A 26,233-nucleotide genomic window follows, 5' to 3' on the forward strand; every position below is an offset into this window, starting at 1 on the left:
TTAGAGGAACGTAATAAAAGATACCATGGGATGCAATGGGCAAAACCTAGACTATGAAGAACTCTACAGGGCAAATAATCTGGTTTCTTAAAAACAAAAAAACTGAAAGAAGATGAAGAGACAAAGAGGCAGAGGTAGAATCAAAAGGGTTAAAGGAAAGAAAAATCCAAAATATGGACATTTAAAGGAGAATGCAGAGACATATAAAGCAATCACAATGTGTGAAACTTATTTGTATCCTGATTCAAAAAGTTATAAATGTATGAAGAGGAATTCTGATCTCTGAATACATAATTAATATTACTGTGGGGTTGTCATTAATTTGTGTGTGTGTCAAATGTATTATGGTTATGTTTAAAAATAGTCCTTATCTTTTAGGGATACATGCTGAAATATTTATATATTAGGTGATAAGATGTCTGGAATTTGTTTCAAAACAGAAAGAGGGAAGAGAAGTGGTAGGTAGGATCAAGATGAAAGAAGGCTGATTATTTTTGTAGTGGATGATGGCTACATGGAGATTCATTATACTATTTTTTGTACTTTTGTATGTTTTTAACATACATGTTTAAAGCATATTCTATATGTACATATTTAAATATATGCATATAAGGGTTTAAAATCTAAAAATGCAAAAAATACCAATTTCAGGCTTTTCAAAATAGGTCTTTATAAAGCAGAATTAGAATATTACTCTGTCATCTGAAGATATTTACTTTTAACAGAGTTTTGTAACACTGAAACCCTGGAGAGATTTCTGTTAATGTCAACAACAAGCCAAGGATGTCGACTACCAATGCTATTATTTAACATTGCTCTGAAAGTTCTAACCAGTGCAATAAGGCAGGAATAAAAAAACAGTGGCATAAGTACAGGAAATGAGAAGGTAAAATAATCATTATTTGAAGATGACATGATTGGATACTAGTATTAACTACATCAGGAAAACCGAGTAAGATAAAGGGATCATATTCACAGCAGTAACAGGAAATATAAATCAATTAGGTCAGTAAAATGTGAATCTAACAATATATATGCAGAATAGAGGGTGATATATTAAGGGGAATTAGGTCTGTCTGTGGGGGAGAAGAAAGCATTCCACTACAGGGAAAGCAAATGAGTTTGTGGATATAGAAAAATGAGTATCATGTTCACTGAAAGGCAGCAGCTCAGCTTGACCAGGAGATGGAATGAAAAATAGGAAGGTAAAACTAATGAAGCTCTGTAATAATAATAATGCATCCATATCAGAGAAGCCCTGGATCACCTGGCTGGAATTAATGCTTAATCTGCAGGCCATGGAGTGAGTTAAGTTTTTGAGGAGGGCCATAATTAATAACATTAATGGGCTCTATGGTCTTTGGAAAAAGAGAAAATGGAGATGAGGAGACCACTAAAGAAGCTGTTACAAAGGTCTAGGTGAGAGAGGACGGCTGTTCAAAAGAGCTCACTAACCCTGGGAAAGGAATTGGCCCATATTCAAGAAACCACACTACCCTGTATTTATATACATTAGAATCAGGCAGGAGCTAAATGATGAAGTTCATTTGTATTTCACACCTTGTATTGCACCTCTTTCTAAGGTGTTCAAAGTGCTTAACACACATTTTCTCATTACTCTCTACACAATCTAGGAAATACCCACCACATTAGTAGACAGAACTGAGGTCTGTTTTCAATATTCACTGCTCATTGGTAAAGTTAAAATGTCTAGGTCACTGCCAAGTCTATGTGACGATGCTTTCCTAGTTTGACTATACCACGTTTACATTGACACAAAGGAACCCATTTAGAAGAGACGGTACCATAGTTGGCTTGAACTTACAAGCTACGCAGATGATCAAGGCAGTGATGATCCAAAAGTTATGGACATGTCTTCATGGTAGGAAATGATTTCTAATAAATATTTCGAGTAATTTAAACTTACAGTGTTTTGCATCAAGGAGCCTCCACAAAAATGCAGGAAAAAAATGGGGTTTAGGCACTATAGACACAATGTCCCAAGTGTTTGGGTTCAAGCCAGGCCTCTCTGATCAGTGGCTCTGTAACATGACAAACCTGAACAGTACTCCTTAGAATGGCACCTCTGCAGCTCTCAAACCCAGGACTGCAGATTGCTACCTATCATATAGTCCATTTACTGCAATTCTGGGTTTGTGTGATGGCTGTGGACATAACCAGCCAGATTCTGTTTCCATTTTCCTCGCTGAGGTCCACGGTGGCTGCACACCCAGGAATGAAGTAGTAAAAGCACGTTGGGATGTATGAATCTTGCTGTGCAACACTTGGCTAATTTCAGCCCATATTTTCTGAGAACTCCCAGGAGTCTCTTGGTTCTGCGTTCTTGATCAGAATGGCAACACATCCTCCTCTATAACATGATTAAACGTGCATGTGCAGTTTTTAGGTTCCCAGCACATATTTGACATAACCAAATAACACACGGAAATCCAACTTTTAAAAATACTGTTACTGTTGCGTACACATGACCAATCTTAATAGGAATAAACAGGTTCCAAAAAACCCCACATAATTTTAAATGCTTCTCCTCAAGAACACTTCTTGCTTTGTCCCTCAGAGGACTAGGTGTTTCCATAATATTTAGTTCATAATAGTTCTTGTTTCTCTAAAGACCATATATTTCTTTTTAGGTGAGAATGCCTAAAGAAGGTTTCTTTAAAGCCTTGGGGTTTTATTTTAAATTTAAAATCCCTTTTTAAAAAAATTTCTGGGCCTCTAACTAAAACCTAGCAGGCACCTGTTTTTCTACTGTTGGCATTAAACCTTGTTCAATGGAGAGGAAACAGACAGGTGCATACTTTGAACTCTTTTCCCAAAGTGTACCATAGTTTTTAATAGCTGGAGCGATGTGTTCAGTGTCTTACTGTCATCATCTGGTGTAGCTGTTTTATAACTATACATCATTTGATTGCTGGATAAAACAGAAATCATCCTGCTTATGGTTATACTGAAAAAGAGCAGGTTGAAGCAGATCGTAAAACAAAAAAGATACAGTAGAGGTCAGGGTCTTATCTAAGCTTGCGTGGCTAATTCTCTGCACTGCCAGAAACAAGGAATATTAAGAAGGTCAACACATAGGATCTTAGCTATAATTTATTAGTTTTTTTCCTGGTAGTGATATATCTGTCTGTGTATATGGACTAATAAAATACTTCCAGCTCATAGAGCTATAATAATTCAGAATGGCTGAGGTCTTCCCCTTTGAAAACATATGCTGTTCTTTTAGATGCTGCAAGTATGTGTTTAATATTGATCTTTGTTCTTCCTACCCATTACTAAGGTGCATTATACCCAAACACTGATTTGGAAAAGAGCTTAAAGCAGGGAGTCATGGCTGTTTAGCACACTAGCTGTAAGGAATCACAGCTACAAAGCCACCTGAAACTCAAGGTGGACAAAACCAAATGCTAGGCCATATCCACTCTGCCAATTTAACTCCTCATATGCCCATACAATTCCTGAGGGGAGTCAAATATCTTCACTTGACATTTGTCATTTACTCAAAAGCTTTCAAGAAGTCACACACTTTGCAATACCAAATGGTAAGTCTAGTAGGAATTTGCATTACCTGTTAAATAGGCATCACCAATACCTAGTGAGAATTTTTTAATTCAGTAACTATACAATCCAGTGGCTATCCTAACAAGGAGACACATGCAGGGTTAGTTATGCATCTGAATCCATCCAGGGAGAGTTCGCAGAGGACAGGTGATCTGGTTCTATTTCTAGGCAGAAAGCAAGGCCTTCTGAGGCAAAAGAGAGCTTGTTAATGAGAAGAAACCAGACCTCTGACTCTATTCTTTAGAAAGGCCTGTTTGTGGCTTTCCCCTTAAGAAATCCGGACTTCTGAAGAATTTTGAAATGAACACTTCTCTTAAAAGAGCAGGAGATTTTTCTTGATTACATACCTTTTTGGTGTGTTGGACGCTCAAACCCAGAGATGTAATTGTCTCTTACTAGAGACCAGTCACAGGGACGACTTTTCTATTGAGATGCTCCCTTCTCCCCTGCACCTGAATGCCTAATGTTATATACCAAGAACTCTAATGCTTGAATTTTTCTCAAAGTAAGAACTCAGGGAAGTGGGTCACTGTTTACAGAAACCACACACTCATAGAATTAAATGTGGATAATAAAAAAGAATCTTAACCATGAGACAGATGTTATAAGAACTCAACAATACTACACTGCCCCTTCATATCCTGTTCTCCACTTAAAGGTTATCAGAATCTGTCAAACAGCTACAAGCATCTATCACAGCCACTGGACTGGGCCTGAGCATCATGCATGGGGAGCTAATTCCCCACCTGCCAGAACACTCTGGGTGTGTGTGTGTGTGTGTGTGTGTGTGTGTGTGTGTGTGTAAGACTGTGGCTTTCCTTTCCTTGAAAAATCAAACTGTACTCTGTCACCCATTAACTGAAAGGCTGATGTTTATTCTTTAGTGTTTTTTTTTTTTTTTTGGAGAATGACAGGAACTAAAGGAGTCATTGGTAAGTAAGGACATAGGCTGTTTGGTCCTTAACTAACTTTTATCACTCCTATAATCAAAGCCCCCTTCCTACAGCCAGGAAGGTGCGCACGATATCCCATGATTTTTCCCCCATGCTTGTTTTCTCGACTTTTTGTTTGTTTTGATATTAGTCCCTCATAAAGTCACATATAATCTGAAGCAGACTGAATATAAATGAATTCATTGGTTAACATTGCTACTACAACAGAGGATTATGCTTGAAAGATTTTTAAATTCAATTTTACCCTCTGCCAAATGCAGGCCTCCCAAAATCTGCTTGGCCCTTTTCTGGGTTTGTCTGTTTTCATTTTGTATTTGTGTGTCTGTTTGCTTTCAGGATTTGAAGACCACTTTCTCTGTGAATTATTTCAGTTGTAAATGATGAATTTTTGTTGTTCAAAGGTGAGCAAGCAGACCACATGGATGAACAGATGGAAATTATAAATGAAAGTCAAGTGTCAAAATATTTCTTCTGAAGTCAGAACTAGGCACTGGCAAAGCCATGGTGATATATCCACAGAAAACGCTGGCCACACAAAACTAAAAAAACACCTTTGTCCATATATACCAGGGAGAAAGTAAACAAAAAAAAACTCATCTGATGGTAGAAATATGGGAGAAAAGCACAGAATGGGGAGGATGCTGGCTCTGTGAAATGTTAGCCCTTTTTGGGATTTAGTCAACCTGAAGTTCAATTCTATCAGGAAGGTCTGGGATGCCAGTTCTGTGATGTGAGTAAGACTATCAATCAGGGATTAAAGATAGACAGTCACAGGAGGTTTGACTAAAATTTGAAGGACCTTTGAGGCTGAAGGAAGTTACTTTCGTCAGTTTGCTGTGTTCTGTTGAATGCACCATAGCCCTTGGGTGGACAGGCTGGAAAATTGCAATTTTTGGTAAAGTCCAGTTTCAATATAATAATAGCAACATAGCAACAGGTAAACTTACAGAAATTGAAAAAGTCCAATGAAATGTAATCTGTTAAGTGGGCAGTTTAACCTCTGTTGCTGGAATCCCTTTCTAGAGACAGGAAAGGTAAGTACAGTTGACCCATGAACAGCATGGGTTTGAACTGCATGGGTCCACTTATATGTGGATTCTTTCCAAAAAATATATTGGAAAATTATTTCTTTTTTGAGATTTTCAACTATTTGAAAAACGTTTTCTTTCTTCTAGCTGACTTCATTGTAAAAATACAGTATACAATCCATAGACCATACAAAGTATGTGTTAATCAAATGTTTACGTTATTGGTAAGGCAGCTGGTCAATAGTAGGCTGTTGGTAGTTAAATTTTGTCTAAGTTAACATTTATACATGGATTTTCAACTGTGTGAGCAGTCAGTGCCCCTGACCTTTGTTTCGTTCAAGGGTCAACTGTATATATGCAAGGGTCAAAAGAGAGAAGGTGACTGAGCTAGGAATTGAGTTGGCGCCTGCTGACTTGTGGCACCAGGGCTCCATGCTCTAGATGGCACTGCTAGTCATCTCAGCAACTCCACTGAAGAAGTCATGAATGATCCAGCCCCAAAGATAAGAAGTATATATAAAATGTTATTAAAACTTTTTCTCTGTTTTATAAGAAACTCTGTGACCAGGCATAGCATGTGGTCAAAACAAAGTTCCATCTGTTCTTAGCAGAGCACCAGGAGCAGAGGTCCACACAGATGGAATCCGTCACTATCGTCAGGGTTGGCACTGAAGACTTAGCCATGACTGAAGTGATCAGTCATGATCAAAATAACAGAGAGAATATACATTCAGTCTCAGCTAAACCTGATGACTTAATAAGGTAAAAATGACACGTTCAAAGTTTAGACGAGAAGTAATCATTTTAGTGAGGCTGACATGGATCTGTACTGACTCCAAATATAGAACTTGCTATGTTGTAGCACTTCTGATTCCCCAGGCATGATTTAAAAGTAGAAAGAAGTATCTTAAAAATTATTCAGAAGTTGAAAAAAAAAACCATGGATGGTTGCTGCTCACTAGGAAGAGAAAGCTAAATTCTACATCATGCTTTTCTCATTCCTTACCTCCAACATCTTCTGTCAAAATAATATAAACAGCAACAATAATAATAACACATAGGCCTGGTTATCTTTCCAGATAAGGCTAATAGGCTCTTTATAGGCAATTCCTACTAAATATACCACTTGCAAGGGAAATAAGTTGTAAAGTGAAAAAAAGGTTGTAACAAATTTAATTGGATTTTCATAATTACCTGTGACACAGACTACCCTTTTCTGTCCCGGAAGCATGAAAGTCAGTAGGACTCCTGATTGATCCTTTCACACGGTCTACACGAGTACTGTTTGGGGTATGGTTTCTATAAAATGGAGGAGACTGAGCCATCAGAGCCATTCCTGGCTCAGAGACAAGAGTCCATGTCAGGCTTACTACTGACTCAGGACGGTTCTCCTGCCCAACATCCTACTTAGTGTGCAATCTTAAAAAGTAATGCCATCTTTCTAGTAATACAATAATGCTTCTGTTGCCTTTCTTATTATAGAAGCAATCTATCCATTTTTAATAGTCACATTTCTAGAATAGGACAGACCATAAATTATATCGCAATGAAGCTAAGCGTTAAACACCAAAGAGTCCATTAACTATGCTCACGATCACCATCTCTACTAGGCATGCTTTTGACCATGTTCAGGCTTTCAGGTAATCTTCCAGGCAGGTAAAGGAAAAGCTCAAAAGAAAGGAGACGCAGAGAAGACATTCTGTGATTGCAAAGATGGAAGGGTTCTCAGAATACTGTATTTGCTTCCTCAGCATCTTCCTCTTTATATCATAAAAACTCTTACCACTTCCTGCAGTAATCTTGTCTTATGAAGTAGAAATCATATTCACCTAGAAGGTACCTGGCATTAATAAAGTTCACTGGAAATTGTAAAGGCCTGTCTTTTACCTCTATTCTTTCTGGTTCCTTTTCATTTTTTGAAGAAGAAATAAATGCTGAACAAACTCAAAAGTTATATAGTCAAGGCAGTATAATTCTTAACAAAAAACAAGAAGATGGATATTCATTAAATATCTACAGTGTGCCACATATTCTAGTCCTAAGAAACAGATAACCTTTTACCCTTTTCACAGATGAAGAAGCTGAGGCTGAAAGAGGAGGGTAGGTGCCTATGTTCTCAGTATAATACATAATGTAGAGAGGAATCTGAAGGCAGGCTGACCACAAGGCCCATAGTCTGTCCACTACAGCATTCCATCCCGTGACGCCTTCGTTCCCAGCTACATATGTGGCCTTGTAGTTAAAAACAAAGAACAATATCCTTTCCACAGGCTCCTGGAGGAGCCATATTCTTTCACCTTCCAGAAAGTATCACTTTCTGAATACTTCCCTACATTTATAAACTGTATTTCAGGGAATGAGACTTAAAATAATACTTTTCAATTTGCTTTCTTAGCAGAGACAGGAGGTCAATGTTAAGTCAAATTGATACTAGTTTAGTCTTAGACTCAGAGCGAATGCTCAGTCCACATTTCCTAGTATTCTGTTGTCTGTTTCAAAATAAAATGGTTATCTTTTCCGTTAGGTTTTCCTAGGAATTAGAAAACCCGATCCTAAGTATTTCAGTCTAAACTACAAAAATTATCAGAAATTCAATGATGTGACCATTCAGTGCTACAGTCTTGTAATGGGTTCTATTTAACCTCCATTCGGATTATCCTCATTTTCCTTTTCACAATTATTTTTAGAAAAATAATTTAATTTTTTATGTAATAAAACACACAGATCTTAGTGTACAGCTTGATGAATTTCAATATGTGTTACGCTCATATAACCATCACCCAGATTAAGATGTCATACATTCTCACTAATTCATTCCCACTGCACCTATTTCACCCATTTTCATTTATTAATCACCTCGAAGTTAAAAAAACGACCTCATTTGTTTCTTTATAAAGCCAAAGATAGATTATGCATGTACATATTATAAATGCACACACAAATATAAATATGCTGAGTTATCAACATCACTGGGAAGTTATGGCAGCAGGAACTATATTCCAAATGAAAAGCTAAATTTAGTTATGATGCCTACATAAAATTTAATATTTGCATAAGATCTTTGACCTCGATGCAATATTAATATCACTAGACCTTTTAAAAGCTGATTGAACTCAGCAAAAAGACAGAGAGAAAAAGAGAGAGAGGGAGGAAAAACAGACTTCTATCTATACATGATGTGGATAAATTATACAAAATGAAAAATTATCTCTGGTGACATTTGAAATTAGGCTTATTTTGTTGACTGGTAATTTTGTGGAACCTTATTTTCATGCAACAGATAAGTCACCCATAAAGGTTTTAAAAATGGGTCCTGTGGCAGCAGCCCTATCAGAAAGTCAAATCCTGAGAACCAGGCGATTTCAACAAGTAGCTCATACAAAACAGGCTATTCTAAACAGCTAACAGAGGATAGCTTTCTTTTCATTAGGTTACACATAAGGATCACTTCATCACACTGGCTTTACATATTCAACCCTACAAAACAAATGCTATAAATCATGGAGTAGCTGATACAATTACAGTGTTTACTAATGGCAAGTGACTGCAAATTGGAGTAAGAATGCACAATATAGAGTTGAGTTGCTTGATTTTCCTCAGCCTCTTCTCTATTTATTAATTCACTAGATTCTTTTTTTTTTTTTTACCAATTTTTATTCAGTTGGCCATGCCAAGCCTTATTTAAAATTTCAGATATTGCTGGGGAAATCATAGATTTGTTTAAGTAAGTGACAGCTGTGGGAGAAATATGAGAATCATACAATTTTGGATTTATTTCTGTGGCAAGATAAGACAGGTGAGGCACATAGCAAGCCTATTGTAAGTGTGCAAGAGACATGACTAAAATATTGAGCTTTGCATTTCCCAATGCACCACTGACATTTTAGCTTAGCATCCTTTGTTTCCTGAAATTAAGCAGTCAATGTTGAGCAGAAATGTCAAGAAATCAATAAAAAGTAATTAGGAAGAGAGTACTTAATGTCCTTGAGAAAAGCTTTTGAAGGTAGAAAGGAAATCTCCGGTCAACATTCCTGTTTTCTTCCATAATAAAAAGCAAAGGCAATAACTAAATTTCTTTATTAAAAAATAATCAAGTAAGTGTCAAATATCACCCTGGACCATACTGCAGTTAACATGGTTGCTTTCCATTACAAAATCCACAGCTCAAGGCTGCCTTGGAGAACTGACTCCAATAGGCAGTCTTAGATACACCCACATGTGATAAAAGCAACAGAGAAGAAAACCTCAGTTTAACACTTAGTTGCTTTAGCTAAGTACTTCTATCACTTCTGAGGAAAGATGCTGAGGGAAAGGAAAGAGCAATTCTTGAGCAACCTCAACATGCAAGTGAAAAATAGACATGACCTCATAAAATTCCCATAATAACCTGTAAATTCTCTATTATTTCCCCCACTTATCAGAGAGTAAACATCTCAGGGAGATCAAGGAATTTGCCAAGGTCCTACAGATGGAAAACTGCAGTTTAGATTCAAATTCAGATCTCTGATTACAAAGTTCTTATGCTCTCCAAGATACCATTCAAGTATTTTGAGAATTTTAAATGGTGGTTCCTATCTGGAGAATGTTACGGATTTTTGTTTACATGCAAATAAAAACTAGCATACAGTTTTGGGGGTTCACGGCCCCCTCTCCTCTGAGGCCAATTCATAGTGATTCCATGGATCTCCAGTTAAGAATTCTTCATCTGAGGGTTAGGCACTACAAGGCCTTTGACTTCTATAATTCAGAATATTCAATATCATGATTCCATTAAAAATTAGAGAAAAAGCTATTCCCTTCTCTTCATTATTTTTACTTTGTTTCAGATGCCTTTACCAATAATCTGTCTAAAGAAACTTACTCTGAAGTTTTCTATTCATAAAGAAACAAATATTAGAACATTTAAGAACTTTCTCCAAATTTATGGCAGATCGTAAAATAAAATAATCTCAATTAGGAAATGAAATCTTGTTGAGGATTTTTTTTCTTTATAGTATCTAAGTATAATAAGGGTGATTTTAACCTCTAGGAGTTTTTTTAATCAATAATGTCACTATGTTTTACAGATTACCTATGATGATGAAATATTATTTTATTTAAAAGGTGCCCCAGAGCTTAAAAAACCGGAACATTTTCTATCTATAATTTCAGAAGCTGGTGGTAGGGAGGAAGGCAGAGAAGAGGGTCTCCTCCAGCTTTTTCCTTTTTTACTGAGAGAAGAAAAATACTTAACTGTCTTAGGTATATCTTGTTTTTAAGCCTGGGCCAGCATTTCTTAATATGGAAACTCAATCTTCGGAAAGGCAGATGCAGCAATGACTTATTTTAACAAAAATCGCATTCCTTCTACAAGAGACAACACAAATACCACGAACTTTTAGATTTTTAATCATGTGCTTGTTTGTTTTGATGTGCATAGTTTCAAAGCACGAGGGGGTTGTACTTAAATCTTTTATGTAATATAACTTTGAGTGGGAGATTCAGATTTGAATTATTTTAACAACATTTAGTACAGAAATGCATTCATGTAATTCTAAATATTGTTGGCCATAAATCATAAATATGTGTTACTGCCTGAACAAAGGTATCACTTTATTTCACATTAAATTTGAAACAATCTAATTTTTTCCTTATCTTCTGAATTGCTCTGAAAACAGTTTTGAGGAAGCACTTTGCTATTCTTTTGTTCTTCCTGTCTTTCAAGAATATGGCAAAAGATTAGAAAGAGAATCTAACTCTTTCTTACTCTAGGACATTATTATTACTGATTTTAGGTAATATTTTACTACTACTACTAATCAATACAAATATAACAGTGCATGTTTATTTTATAGAAATAGAAAAGTAAGTGTGTTATATTTAATAACTGGTTATGAATGACTCTAATTATCTGAATTAAAAGTACCATTTATCAAGTGATAAATAAGCATTGCATCCAAGCACAGAATGCACATTTCTCTTAAACGTATTGCTTTCTCTGCATATGGATTGCTTTTTACTTTTCTAGAATATTCAAATAATATTGGGATAAAATAAATAAAAAGTTGGCTTCACAATAGGACTTTGCAAACTTTCTACATAATTGAAATTATATTAACTTTGCTAACAATTAAATAGCACTTATCTGCAAGGAAACAAAAAGATTCATTTCTAAAGTTTTCTTTCTATTGAAATCCCATTCTATAGGATTAATTTTGACTGTGAGTCAAATTATATAAGAGTAGTATTTGATGAAATATTATTTGAGAAAATTTAAAATTATGAAAGAAAACCACCAACCTTCCTTATGACTTCAATCCCCAGGTCTCAAGGATTACTACAAAGGAATTTTAAAAACCTTTTTGAGGATCTGCAATGTTTGTCATAATTAAAGGCTAACTAATATTCCTAAGTGAAAAATGTTGGTCAAATTTTCCTTAAAATAAATTACTATTATTTTATAATTCTATAATCTTGGGAAATGACAATACACACAACCTGCACATACACCCTTCTTATAGTTTTTAATTTTCAGGATTAACTTAAAAATAAAAGCAAATCAGTCGTCATACACATAGAAGCCTTTTCCCAGGCACTATGCTACAATTATTCCATTTGACTTGCTGTGCAGCGTATCACACAGTGTCTTAGATAAAATAAGAAAGCTGTATATTTTTTTTCTTCATCTACCCAGATCCTTACAAGTCCCATTTATCCAATAGCAGAAAGATAAATTAGAGGAGATATAAATTTGTCTATGCCTGCATACGATCTACTTGTAAATACAGTTAACATTTGAAAATCTTCAGCAAAGGTTTCATCCATGATGGGTAGGCTTCTCCCTGACAGTACAAACCTTCAGTCTTCGTGATACTCCTCTGCTATCAGCTTAGATCCATTAGACACACAGATCTAGCAGTTGTGAAACTGGTATAGGTATCAAAACCTTGGTTTGGATCATTTTTATCAGTTCAGTTTATCTCATTTTGCTACCTCATCTCTTTGGAAGCCAACTCCTCCTAAGCTGGTTTACGTCCTTTTCATCCATTGGTATCTACTCCATCCCTGTGGCTTAAACTCGGGCCAGTCCTCTCCAGTCCTGTCCATTCCCCCCACCCCCTACCTGTTTGGGTTCCTGAAAGAGCTCCATTCTTTCTTCCATTTTCTCTAACTTACAGCCTAGGACTAAACCTTTTGCCTTTAATGATAAATGTGATATTTCTGGCTGGGACCACACTCTCCTCTTCATCATTTTCCCTGGTCCTCTGGCTCCTTCCACTCCTGATCACTTTGTAAAACCATCTGTCTGGGCCAGCCACAGCCCCTACGCAAGGGAAGTCCTAATGCTGGCCCCTCGTCTGGCCCCGGCCTCCTGGCAGCGTGGGTTTCACGAGAAGGGAATCAGACTCCTTCTGCCGTTTAATGATCAGTAGTCCTCATTTCTTAAAGGATGAAAGATAACCTACCAAAGCAGGGCTCAGATTCCTTCTCTAGGAAGAGTACAGTTCCCTTGCTTGACCAACATTCACTAGCTGTCACGCTCTACCTGACAGCAGCACTGCCGGACTTAGCAAATAAAAAAATAGGATGCCCAATTAAATTTGAATTCTCTGTACATAACGAATACTTTTTAGTGTAAGTATGCCCCATGCAATATCTGGGACATATTTAAACTGACAAATTTTGCACTGTTTATCAGAAATTCAAATTGACTGAGTATCCTGTAATTGATGAGTATAACCTTTTAAGTATTTCCTTTGCTAAGAGGATGTACAATCACTCAAACACACACACACACATATAGTCATAAAAACAAACCATGGGGTGGTATTTTTTTCATTCAGTCCTGAAACTGGTTTTATCAAATTGGCCAAAAGATTAGAACTATACTCCTATATTGTTAATATATTTCAGGGATTTCCACTCCATTTCTGCTGTGATTGAACCAAAAAGGGTGGGGGAAGCTTTCAAATTAAAACTACAAGCTAAAATCTATCCAGCTCCGACACATACCCTGTTACCACTGTTCTGTTGGTCTCAGAATTCAAGTCCAAAGGCAATAATAACTTAGGGGCAATAACACTTTTCAATGGAAAGGCTTATTTCTGGGCTTTAAGCAATCCAGGGATAAATTCTGCACAAATTCTTCAAGTCAATATTCCATATCTATAGGTCTCAGTACATTATGGAGATAAAAGCACATCTGGGGTCCCCAAATTTGGCAGAACTTGCAGCAGAACTGCTATGGCCTCAGCACAAAAGCTACAGAGTAGAAGATAATTCCCACGTGCTGTGGACTAAAGGGAAGAAGATGAAAAGTGCAGAGACAACTTTTCAAACTACATGCTCCCCATTCTCCTAGCCGGCTCCCTGAAGGGGAGGTCCAGAAGAAGAGGTGGAAGAGCTCGGTCATTGTGTCTGCATGTCACTTAGCCACCGTGCATATGCCACAGACAGAAAAGAGGACAAAGAACATTAGCAAAATGGAACTTGCTCAGAGGACAGAGATCTGCTTGGTTAGGAGGCTCACATTTTACCCTATGAAGAAGGTAGATGAAATCAGTATTTGTCACCAAAGAATCTAGAGAAACAGTATTGGTCTTCAAATATATCAAAGTTGGACATGGGGAATGTTTATGTATTTAAGGGGTAGAAACTGGGTTCAATTAATGGAAATTACAGGAATACCAATTTCCAGTTGAATATATGAAAAACTTTGTAGAGCAGAACAAAGACAAAATGGTAACAAAATAAAATGGTAAGCTGTGGTAGGTTGGGCATTTTCTTGTAACTAAAGAAAGTGTAGACTGGTTAACCATTGTTGTTCAGTGGGAATCACTGCAATGAGGGGCAGGGTGGACTTCACAGCTTTCAAGATTGCAAACTTTGAGGTTCTATGATTTTAAGAAGAGGACTGGACAATGTATCAGCAATGCTGGTGGTTTGGGCTAAACTCAACAATTTTCATATTTAAGAAAGTTCTGGCATGATTTTATAGATCACAAATGCTAAATCTTACCCTTAATTTGAAGCATCTTGATTCTAATTCATCAACTTGTAACTGGTGTACATTGGGGCAGGAAATAAAGAGCAGATCAAGAGGCAATCCCCCTCGAAGTGGAAAAATACCTAATATTTTCTACCTCTATAAACCTCTAAAGCAAAACATTTTTTGCCATGTTAGCAGTTTTTGTTAAGCACAGCAGAAACCAGTTAAAATATGTGGTCAGTTATCACATGCTGATTGCTGTATGTAAAAGCTATGTTTTATTAAATTAAAAAAAATTCATCTGGCTACCACAGAGTATTTTTGTGTTCAGAATTTTAAAATACATTTAATAGAAACAACTACATTCTATTAAGCCAAGCCAATATTTTCAATGGTCATAAAAAGCATAGCCCCATGATCACAAATCTAGAATGACAGGCATTAACTGCATCTCTGTCCCTGTAGGTTACTAATTTCATTGATGAGACTTCCTATAGCTTTTATTAGCCATCAGCAGATGAATGGGGGTGGGGAGACTTAATGTACCAGGGCCAATAAAACCTGCCTGTAAATGATAAATAGGAGCTGGTTTGCACTGTGGCTTGAAGAACACTATAGTTTAGTGATGTTTTTCAAGCAGACACTCTTGAACATGTTCCACTCATTTCATGCAATAGTGGCAAAACAGAACAAGGAATAATCAGACTGACTGTACAGAAATGTCAGTAACATTCACTCATTTTTTCTCAAATCCTAAGCTGATTTGGGAGTTGGGAAATTGGAGCTTGTCTTTTAATAGAGATTTTGAACTACCTCTTGTGTTTGTTTATTTTACAACTGTCTTATCCTAAAACATGTGACTACTTGTTTTCTAACTTTGTATGTGGCATACAGATGAATCTTCCTGTCCATTCTACAAAAGTGCCCTCACGTGTCCTCTGTAAGGCTACTTCCACAATTCAGTGAACTTCAGAAGACTTATTTAGGCCTGATCATATCACCAATTCTCAAACAAAAACATCCGTATTATACGTAGACCCTTGGAAAAAAGAAATGAGCACTTTGAAGATTCAACTCTAAAGTCATTCCATGCAGCTCAACGAATCACAATCAGTTCACCTCTCTGTCACACTTTTTATTTACTATGTCCCCCACCATCCACTTTTACTGCCTCCCCAGAGAGTAATGGGAGATCAGGGATTGGGAGACAAAAATAAGGAAAACATTCTTTTTTGCACACCGTGCACACACCATTCCTCTGCTAAGATGGCGGCTGGGCAACTGGCAATTTGTAAATTAACTCATTTCCTCTGAATCATTCTTTGGTACTGAAGGGCCACAGCTCTGCTCTAGAAAGAGCATATTCCATTTTTGCTGATGGCAACTCAAATTAATCAGTGTACTGCAACCAGCACATGCAGAGGAGTCGGAGGGCCCAGGAGTCTTACCAGGAGTCCCTGCTGCACAGATCTAGCATGTCCCTAGAGAGGGCCTCACTTGCTCAAATGTTGAATGTGTTATAACACCACCTCGGTGAAAAGAATTGGTGTTTTACCAGGAATTCTCTTTAAAGCCCCCAAATTAAAGAACAGAGCATAAACCTGAAGTTGTGTGATTACTTTTATTCCAAATACTTGGCAAAATTTTCCTCTGTTGGTGCTACATATTTAAAATAGCTTGTTTATTATTGTTGTTCAAAAAGCCATGTCCTATGTGTAAAAGATCTCCATTTCTATATTTTCCTTCCTGTGAACAGACTGAACAGAAGAAAATAAGTTATATTTTCTTTACCCACTAATTTATCAAAAAAGGCATGGAAAAAATGCATTCTGAACTGCCTGTCAAGAGTCCCTATCAATCCCCAATGTCTTCAAAGAAAGTATTTTAGAAGAAAAATGGAAGAGAGGTATATTTCTTTATGTTGTGAGATTTGTTCATATATGTTTATGTGTTAGCAAATATTCTTCTTACACCAAGTAGGATTGCTACTTTAAAGATACACAACTGATATTCAGCTGGTGAAATATTCAGTTTTCTTCTGCCACATGCCCCTTCCTATTTTTTTGGAGATGGGTAACAGATGTCCAGTGAAGAATACTAAACTGGGAAGGTGCCTCTGCTTGTTCTTTCATGAGCATAACATGTTTCTTTGGCTTTTTATTATTAGGAGGAAGAAGACTAATTTTATCCTGATCCTGTTATTGATTTTCTGTCTTCCGATCTGATGTCCCAGGTCACACTAGGAAAGTCTAGGAATCAGAATAATTGTATTACTTTGCATGTAAGTCATAATTATGGCATTATAGGCCAGATCAATTATTTGTGAGAATAATACAAATTTTAAAAATCATCAACAGAACAAACAGTTCTATGGTATCGCGGGGCAAAAGAGATCAAAGCGCTTTTCAGAGTATTCGGGAAATGAAACAGATGAAAGGCTGCTTTAAAATTGTTAGTATTTATTACAGTATTCAGTCCCACTACAGGACTACCAAGAAGACGAGAAAATTTAAGAACTCCAAAGGACTCAGGGCCACGCCCTCCCTAGTCTGTATGGTTTGTTGAGGCTCTAACTGACTCTAAGCCCTCTAGGGCTTCGGGGCCACCTGATAAAGCTGAAGAGGTGGGAATGCCTCTACAGTCTTCTAATTCGAACTTTGAATTCCTGTCATCCTTTAACACCTTGACATAAGCACCACGACTTGGGAAACCCACATATAAAATGTTTTGGTAAACAAATAAAAATATAAATAAATACTACCCAGTTAAACCTCTGATTCAAAGAAAAGCAACATCAAACTACAACAAAATTGCACTTTTAGGGTACATTTGGCAATTTGTATGCTTGCTGGCATTACTGTCGGAAAAACCCAGCCATTAGAGAGAGGAAAAAATAAAAAGAGAAAAATAGGATTGTAAGACAAATTAAAATGGTCTAAGCAACTTTATAGTCCACTTCCTATTCTTGATTCCTCCCTTCCTCAAGTTCCAAGAGCTGAGGGATAATTTTGCAAGTGAAAATCCACAGTCACTCAGAACATCCAAATAATCTATTCTCCTTTGAAAGCTCATCTCTACAAACACAAATGTCCAAAACAAGTTGCTGTGTGTTTCAGGAAGTTCACTTGATTTTCATATGTGCATGATTTCGTGTGTGACCATTAGGCACATTTGACCTTAGAACAACACGCTTCTCAAAAGTCCACATGTTTTCCCACAAGCTTCCTGAGAGAAGTAAGAGAGAGTGATGCATGTCCCTTTTTAGGTGTGGGCAGAGCCTGATCGATGCCTTAAAGATGGCACTTGGGACACGCTTTCCTTACATGTCCACTTCTTAAAGATTTTTGTTGTTGGTTTAAGTTACTTTTATTCCTATCACAGAAAAAATATTTCAAATGTTTTCTATTTTTGATATTAGGTGTGCGAGCCAAGTCTCAATGATAAGAAGCTGTCAGTCTTACAAACAAGTCATCCTAGAAACATATTTGATTTTTGGAAAATGAGAAAATATAATTTCTAGCACGTTGGTTTAATTTGTGATGAGACCTCAAGGAACTGCCACTTATGTAATCTTATGATTTTAGTATCCCATGCCAGGTGATGGACTTCCAAATTCACTTGGAAGAGATTCAATTCAAGTAGGTCTCTCTTTTTAGAAGGCATGCCATTCACATTTTCTTTTGTTCAAGCAAATGAATGTTGGACAGTTAGAATACCTTAAGTCCTTCTTGGAAGGAAGCAGGGTAAAAATATATTCACACACCAGAAATGATAATTGATAAAAAATATGTGATTTTTATCAGTTTATTTGTTAAGTTGAGCAAAGTGAACCACCTTTTAGTTGAGTACATTCTTTTTCTAACGGCTTTGCCTACTTCAAAATAGATTTTAGTAAGTTGAGAAATCAGGGGTGTAGTGAGATGTAAAACCTTTTGAAAAATTCAGAATTACTCAAGCTGACTGGAGACCACAAAAACGAATATTTTAAAATCACTTACACATATGCTGGCCCTTCAGGTTTTATGGCCCTCTATCACTGAATTGTCATTCTTCTGAGAGAAAGATGCTGTTTTTTTTTTTTAATAAATAGTGAAAACTGGCCATTACTGACAAGCCATCATTCTGGCATTCTTGCCTCTTGATTTAAATACAGGGAATGAATCTCACAGATACCAACCTGGGAAAACACATAGTTCTGAATTCTCAAAAGGAAATGAGTTCTGACTTAATGGAAAATCCAAAATGTAGATTTTTCTAAAAAGACTGGATCATTAATATACACACATAGTGAGTATGTCAGTGTATGTGTGTGTTACACACTTAAGCCAGTACTTTTTATTCTTTGTTATATCTTGAAAAACAGAGAAAATTAGTATAGGATCATGAATATTACTTGTAAAAATCAGGGACTCTGAAGACACTAACAGGGAGGGTGTGACTTCCCCTGGAAAGCTGAAAAAAGGCTTCCCAGGGGATATACCTTGAGCTGGGATTTGAAGTTAACTAAGTAAGCAGAGGGCTGGGTGGTTGGGGAGGTGGAAGGTGGGTGGTGGACTGGTTTTAGATTTTCAGAGAAGACTTGTTGGAAGATTTCTACAGGCAGGCAAGAGCCTGGCCAGTTCCAGGAAGTGAATGCAGGTCAGCGAGGCTAGGCTCTAAAGGGCGGGGAGGGACTTGAGGAGGGTGAGCAAGAACATGCACAGTCCTACACTGCAGTGGTCCTTTGTTATTTGAAAATGTGTGGGGTATATATGCTCCTATTTACCTTATCAAACAACCTACCAAGTCCTTCTGTTGACAGAGATAGACTTACTTCTCTCAGCTGATGGGCCGGATGGAATCTAAGGCACCAGTCGGCAGAGGTGAATGGAGCAAGGGTTTATTGTGTTTGTGGTGAAAAGAAAGTATTTGTTCAATAAATGAAACAGGATGCACATTTGAAAAAAGTAATTCTGATCAAAGTTCTATTATATGATTATACAATGAATATAATAGTTCATACACTAGTAGAAAGGTAAGTAATTTATTTATTTAAAAGGATTTATCCTTAGCATATGTAGATAATTTCATTTTCTTCTTACATCAATTTTGAGTGAGATAAAAGCATTCATTTAGCTCTTTCATTTCACTCAACATTGCTAAATTTATTTAATCAATTATACACATGCAAATATTTCTTTACTCATTATTTCATATCATTAAAAATGAAAGGAAAACCATTTAATAAATTATATACACCTATATATTTGGAATCATTTTGAATTCATAAAATTCATGTAATTTTTGTAGCCAGAAACACAGAAGACAGATGCAGAGTTCTAATCGGTACACCTGCTTCAAAAATAAATTGACTACCTCAGGGGAGGGGAAAGAGGGAAGTGATCACTAATGGGTATGAGGTTTGCTTTGGGGTGATGGAATCTTCTGGGATTAGATAGTAAGGAGAGGTTGCACAACTGTGAATATACTAACAATGAATTGTGTGCTTTGAAAGGGTGAATTTTATGTTATGTGACTTATATTCCAAAAAAGTCCATAAAATTTATTTTTGTTTAATACCTTCAATTATTAAATCCTTAGAAGGGTAGATATGTGCATTTGAATGTTTTCTTGTACACTTCTTTGTCCTGTTGGTAACTAAACCCGTATATCACTGAAATGATATTGGCATTACAGCAAATTTGAAACACTATTCATATTAGCGCATTTTGAGAGAAAAGATGGCTCCAGACAACAAAAGGCAAGAAACTAAAAGGATAATCTCAAAAGCTGCACTAATCCCATAAATGTGGTGACATAAAAAATATAAAGTAAACTTGAAATTTTTGTTCTTTTCCATTCAGGTCATCTTTCCATTCTTTTGTGAAGTTCCAATATTAAATGACATCCACATTTGACTAAGTTCAAAGATGGTTCACACAATCGGACAACTGTCACATAATTCTATTCCATTAAAGGCCCTCTTCTGACTTCTCTGGGAAAGTAGATTTCATTCTTACAACTGCATTAATCATGACAGGCAAGCTGTTTAACTAATCAGAATCTGGGTCTGACAACTGCTCGCATTTACTGATTCCAGTTTTGTGCCACCATGGGCACACCAAGCCCCTCAATCACTGTCAACTACAGAATAGGAGGAAGTGGGTAAGTTTCATTTTTAACAATTACTTAATTAAAGGCAGAGGTACACTTGCACTGTGGTCTCATCCATGCAACATTACTCATAGACACCTTCAAGCTAATTGACCACAGGACAAATCCACTCACAGAAGTAGGATTCTGAATATAAATTCACAGATGAAACAGAGAGACTGTGTGTCATTTATTTCAGACATTTAAATATATTTGGCAAAATAACTATGAATTAGGTTGAGGGTGTTTCTCAATAGAAGCATTTCTAAAGGCAGCTGTGGCAGTTCTCCCAGGAAGGTTCATGCCTTATTTGTGAATAGATGATGCAGGTAATATACTTCTTAGGTCTATCAAGCAAAGTCCTGTCTGAAGGTTGAGGTGAGATACAATGCCTTCTGGAAATCAATCCTAGTTCCAAGATTGGAATAATTCTGTGAAAACTCAAACCCAAATAACAGCTATAGGGAGGGTATTTTTATCATCTTGCTTCCATGTCTAAAAAGGAGAGGCTAGAAAGTCTCTGAAACAAGCCTTGGGAAAGTGGAGTCAGCCTTCTGCAAAGGCTGTCCTGGATTAAACTGAAGTGCGGGCCTTTGCTTCCTTACCCAGCATTCCAGCTGACTTCTTCCTAGGCCTTTATTTGTCATTATCCCTTATTATAGATGTTCAGGGGCTCTTTATGGGCCCCTTATTTCCTAAGACTTTCTACCATCTGGGTTTTCTCTCTAGTGCCATCAGAGACAAGGCAGAACTGCTACTGTAACACCTTAGAGGTGTGCTTATGTCTTACAGTGGCCTTGCTGGAATGTGGCACATTACCATACAGACCCCCGAGAGCTAAACGAGCACGTCTGTTCTCATAACTCTACAGTAATGAACTTCTCCTACAGCTGAATCACCAATCTGTAGTTCTTGATCTTTCACTCCTCCACTTTCTTGCATTTTCCAGCTGTTCCTTGAATGCTATATAAAAAAGCAAATTCATTCTATGTGCTTTACTTATGTGTTTACTCACTGAAAATCGCTATTATCTTTTCAGCACATTGATGACTCACAGATTGCTCCATTATTATACTGAGGTCTCAGGGACCGCACTGAAATTTGTTTTTCTAATTTGTAATAAGCTTAAGCCATAATTCAGATGCTATAAAAGAAAGAGAGCCATATTTCCCTGATTTATGAAAATCTTATCTGCTTTTGCAATTTATTTTTGTAATACAGTTTTACTCTGCCATGTATTTTGATTGGTCTCCTATTGCTATAAACTAACCACTTCTAGCTCGCACGTTTATAGGTTGGGAATAGGCCCCTTCTTCAGTTCTAAATTTAATCAATGCTTTATATGTATTTTTTGGAGTCCTATGAGTGAATTGAAATTCTACTGCAGTGTGCATTTATTCTGGAGGACTGTATCAGCTCCAGGAAAAAGTGTTGACACTTAAGGGTAGTTCAACATCATCATATCAGCCTATAAGAAAGTTTTTTCAAATTCTTACCTATAAAACAAAGAAAGAAGCATTGGCACAGAACAATCCTTTGATTTGCTCATGCCAAAAATGAATAGTTAACTTTGGATATAAAGTAGGAAACACTTAATAATTAAGCTGAGAGCTTCTCTGAATTATCCACTATGAAAACTATATAGGCTGGCCAAGCTTAGAGTGAAGGCTAGTCAGGGCCACCTCCTCTGGCAGCCCTAGTAATTCTTCAACAGAATAGATGGACACAAGCAGAGCCCATGTGTAAGACTTCAATTTTTTTCAATCCACTTCTCATGAAGAACTTGTTCTTTCAGCTCAAATGCTTAATTATAACAATAGAGTGGGTCTACAGGTGGAATTGCTGGCCACATCCATCCAATTTTACATTTACAGAAATTTCACTCTATGAACTGACAACATCATGTACACAACGCAGGCATATGACACAATCCTTAAAGATGGATTATAACTGCATTTTAAGGTTCTGGGAAAAGAATCATGAGCCTTTATTACCTCCCATCTTCAATGAATTGGTGAAAAAAAGTTTTTTTAAGGTAAAAGAAGGACAATTTTTGAGGCTCCTTCATATAATCAGTGTTTCTGAAACAATGCTAATTTTCAAGGCTTCCATGTTCTTCGGTATGCGTGGACCATTCGAGAGGTGGCTGCTGATGGAGGAGTTAAATGTCAGTGAAAGCAACTTGAGAAAGTACGGAGGGATTTCACCTGAACAGCGTTATGCTGTTTTTTTCACTAAAGAAAGAGAAATGTAGATTTCTACCACTTACATATGTATGTGCATTTTTCCCCTTCTCTAAAGTAAATAAAGAACTTTGAAAGTGAAGAGAATCATGACATCATCCAACATGACTGAATCCTTGGGAAAGCTTTCCTACCATGTGAGTAGTTTGGTCATTCCGCGCTGTCTCTCTGAGACTGCTGGTTTTGACAGGAATAGTTTCCTGCACAGTACAGCTCAGTGACATAAAGCTCTCTCTTCAAAACAAAACAAATGGAAAGCGATCTTCTTTCCCACCTGGAGCTGGGAAGAAGAGGGGAAAGACAGAAATGGAAAGCTGGCAAACACTCTTGGAAAGGAGGCTAATGCATTCTTTTGGGTCAAAATCATCTAATTTTGTGGTCACTTTGACTCGGCAGTCTGATTTTTAGTATCCAGACACTGGCTTAAAATAATGTAACCATTCCTTTCCTTCAATCTTGGCCTGCTTTGAGTTGTTTGATCATATCCTTATTTGGAATTATACTTTGGTAATCATGGGACACCCCATATTTTGCTTCCTCCTTTTATTGACATACTCTAATTTGTAAGCATCTTATTTTTAATAGGTGGTGCTTATTTGTATTAGCAAAAAGGAGTACTATGCTTCTGATCACATGGCATTTTATGAATCTGGAGATCCTTACCTGCCCTGTAGAGTGGCACCACCCAACATCACACTAAGTATCTAGTTGTCCAACTTTCTCTCAAATGATTTGTGATTGTCAGAGTTCTGTTTTTTTAATCCCACAGGGAACATTTCTGCCTGAAACTAATTCCTTCCCAAAGACCCTGTGATGTCTCCATTTACAGGTGAAGGTGCCATGACTTTCCTTTCTATTCATTTCTGTACTGCCCCATAAGCCTGTGACAGAGATACACTGATATTCTCCAGTTTTTTTTAGTGACTCTCGAGTTTGCAGTCTTGCTGGTAAAATTTAGAATCGCAAGGTTGACTGCCAGGCTAAAACCTCTGCCTTCCAGATGGTCTCATCACCACGTGCGACTACCAGGCAGTATTAGGGTCGTATTCAGAGTTGGCTTAAAGTAAAGAGGGCTGGACTGGGGGCATACCGGGAGACCTGGTTTCTAGCTCCAGTTAACCCTAGCTGGGGATTTCAGGCACGCATTCTCCCTGGGCTTGAGGGTCTGAATCTGCAACACGAGTAGAAAGTACCATCTAAAGCTCCTTTCATTTTACTACAAGGACATTGCATAAAAGCTGTCTGAGGAAATATTAGCGTCATGAGCTGTGAATGAGCATTCTCTCTTTCTCTCTCTCACATGTGCATACACACCCACCCACACACTTTGCTTGATTCACAGGATGATTTCTTTGAGACATGACCTAATTTCATTTAGGCTCAGGATCTTGTCCGTGTAGGTCTTCATAACTGCTTTATACAATTAAAATATGGAATATGAGACCAGAGCTTAGACTTTATTATTATTAGTCATGCTCAAAGAAAAATAAGGAACTGATCTAGTGCAATGATGGGTCAGAAGGAAAAAAAAACCACAATGAAATTAGTATTTTAAAAAATGAAGTACCTCCTGAGACTAAATATTAGTAAGACTTACAATCTCTGAAATGTCAAAAGAGTTACACATCAGACACTCTTGAAAAGAAAACACACTTAAATTGGAACACTTATCTATGGGAAAAAAAAAACCAGACATAAGAATATTGGCAAAGTGTTAGGATGAACATCTGCAATCTAGGATTTAAAATTATGATAATAATTGATATGAACACGTGCTGGATATAACTTAGGACAGACAGTTTTAAAGCGTGGGTTTTAACCAGATGGATTCTAGGGGTGAAAGGCAGAATAGAAGATCAAGTTACAACCTTCTAACCTTCGTGAAAGAAAGATACTAACCTCCACCTGGCAGGATGTGCTTGATACACAGCAGTTAAGAAAGTACAGCAGAAGCCCTGCCAAAAACCTGTTCCTTAGGCTAGACAGGAAGAAACAAACAGCACAGGGAAAACAGACAGGCATGAGAATATGGATCATTATGTATAATCTTTCACGAGTGAATCAAAGAAGAAAGTGGTACGCTCTTGTTCTTCAAAATGAGGGCAGAGGATCTATACACCAACACTTTCTTTACCTACTTTCAACAAACAGTCTGAGTCATGGAACAAAACTTTCTCTTACCCATGAGAGCACCTCTCCCCTAATTCATAGTGGTTCACAAGATTTTGATTTCATTGTATCGAACAGAAGAAAATAATCATAGCATTATATATATGAAACCACAGTTTCTTCAAGGGGAATCAAAATTTTGGAGTTTTTTCAGACCCAGCACCTTCCACCTAAGGATTTCTGAAGTAGAGACTGCTGGTTAAGAAGGAAGACCACGCTCTACTCTCTGTGATCTACTCTCAATTCCTGATGCTAAGGCCCTGTGTCTCCATAGGGATGGGAATTCTTTGAAAAGTAAAGTATTCATTTAAAAATGAGTGAGCTATTGAGAAGACAAACTGGGCTGTCCTTGGGGCCATTAGCTAAAGCAATAATCTTTTTGCATGTGTAGCTTTGTTATCTCTTCTAAAATTCTGTGTATGTGCAAACAGCAGCCCCAACCCCAATATCTTCCTTAAGAAAAAAAAAGATTTCTTAGATGTTCCCAACTATCAAGACAGCTACCAGCAAAAGCATTTGGTGATAGGGCTCTTCAGAAAGACCGTGATCATCTGATCCTACTTAAAAACCCTGATATGTCTGTTGATGTACCTTCCTGGTACTTAGACTTGAACTTGTTGGCAGAACGACCCTTGACAGAGAAATTCCATGGCGATCTTGGAGGTCTGGGAGGAGAGCAGGGTGCTTATCTCACCTCCTGTCCAAACTTGGCCCCTTGTCCCATATACTGGGCAGATTACCTTAAAGGGAGCCACATCGACTCTCCAACACTAAACTGTGACTCAGGTTTAGTAGTAAATGTATTCAGTCCCTTCCAGATGAACCCTGCTTTCGTTATTTTCCTGTGACTTAAAACAGAAGGAGGGATTTGGGCCTCACATAACAAAACGAAACGCTGCTAGTCACTGTACACGTGAATATTAAATAAACTTAATGAATGGAGATTTTTGTGACCCGCATTTGAATATAGGTGAATTGTAGAGACTGACTAATTTTTCCAGGAAGCTTCCACTGCACCATTTTTCTTCCTTAGGGGGACTTTTGATTCCCTAGACCAGCTTTCTGGGGCCAAAGTCCAGTTGGAATTTAGAGATGCAGAAACAGACTGTGCTTGTCATAGCAATGCCAGGCAGAGACCTTACAGGACAGAAAATCGTG

The 26,233-nt window shown here is 37.2% G+C and overlaps 1 protein-coding gene across 12 annotated transcripts in view; it reads right to left on the reverse strand.

Annotated features, from left to right (window-relative positions):
* Positions 1-26,233, reverse strand: part of NRG1 (neuregulin 1) — a 988,266-nt gene that overhangs the window by 43,534 nt on the left and 918,499 nt on the right. Inside the window, exon 1 of one of the 12 annotated variants that reach the window (XM_073219033.1) lies at positions 23,041-23,323. The exons of the other annotated variants lie outside the window; for them this stretch is intronic. The gene's annotated coding sequence lies outside the window, so the exon portion shown is untranslated. Of the gene's footprint in view, positions 1-23,040; positions 23,324-26,233 lie in introns of those variants that run through there. 12 annotated transcript variants of the gene reach the window in all.

Source organism: Manis javanica, chromosome 12 (genome assembly GCF_040802235.1).
Source record: "Manis javanica isolate MJ-LG chromosome 12, MJ_LKY, whole genome shotgun sequence".
NCBI classification, from domain to species: domain Eukaryota; kingdom Metazoa; phylum Chordata; class Mammalia; order Pholidota; family Manidae; genus Manis; species Manis javanica.